Genomic DNA, 1,256 nt, shown 5'->3' with positions numbered 1-1,256 from the left:
TTCTGTTCAATGCTTCCTTATTCATTGATGTGTGTATATACATAAAAAGGTGTACCGATACCTACAAGGTCTGTTCAGAAAGTATCCGACCTTAGGTCTAAAAAAATTAATTGAGCTAGGACACTAAGCCTCCTCAGAGTGGACCCCTTCAGACTCGAGTCACGTAGCCCTGCGTTATTCCCATTGCTTGAAACATTTTTCAAAGTTGGTTTTTGGTATCTACTGCAGGTGCTTCATTGCATTCATCACAATCTCATCTCTCGTGTCAAATCGGGAACCCTTCAGCGGAGTTTTGAGCTTGGTGTATAACCAAAAGTTGCACGGAGCTCTGTCCGGTGCATAGGGAGCCTGCTGGAGGTGCAGGATGTTATGCTTGGCCAAAAATTCCTGAATCAGTTGAGAAGAATGGGGAGGGTCATTGTCATGGTGCAGTTTCTAACTTGGCACTTTCCAAAGGTCTGGTCTTTTCCACTGAACTGCATCACGAAGACGATGGATAATGTCGAGGTAGTAATGTCTGTTGAATGTCTGACCTTCTGGTGTGTATTCGTGATGCACAACACCACGATAATTGAAAAATAACTCAACATGTAAGCGTATTTCACCTTGCTGTGTACCTGTCGTGCTTTTTTTTAGCCGAGGCAACCCTGCATGCTTCCACTGGGACGACTGTGCTTCGGTTTCTGGGACATCCCCATACACCCAAGTCTCATCTCCAGTGATAACAGTCTTCAGGAAGCCTGGATCACGATTTGCACACCCCAACTTCTCTTGAGCAACATTCATCTGAGAGAAGAGATCATGATGAATGTGACAAAGCACCTACAGGAGATACCGAAAAACGACTTTGAAAAATGTTTCTGGCAGTGGGAAGAATGCAGGGCTATTTGTGTCAAGTCAGAAGGGGCCTACTTTGAGGGGGATTAGTGTCCTAGGTCAGTAGGTTAGCTTTTTATTTTTTTTTAGAGCCTAAGGTTGATACTTTGTGAACAGACCTTGTAACTATCTTTTTCATGTACTCACACCGAAAAGCCTTGCATCATCATATTTGCATGCTCTAACAGACTTTTTCATTCTCTTTGACAGCAACAAAGCAACACCTTTCATGCTGCTTGTACAATATATATTTGTTTCTGACCTTACCACACTCCCAACAATTTTTTCAATGCCATAAACTGTTCTCTTCTCCCTTCCACAACCCCCAGTAGTTTTCTTCGTCCCATAAACTGTTCTCTTTTCCTTACCGTACCTCACTT

This window comes from Coenobita brevimanus, chromosome 26, assembly GCF_032717465.1.
Source record: "Coenobita brevimanus isolate Jiangsu-jjx chromosome 26, ASM3271746v2, whole genome shotgun sequence".
Lineage (NCBI taxonomy): Eukaryota > Metazoa > Arthropoda > Malacostraca > Decapoda > Coenobitidae > Coenobita > Coenobita brevimanus.
The sequence above is the reverse complement of the archived record's forward strand: the minus strand, read 5'-3'. Positions refer to the sequence as shown.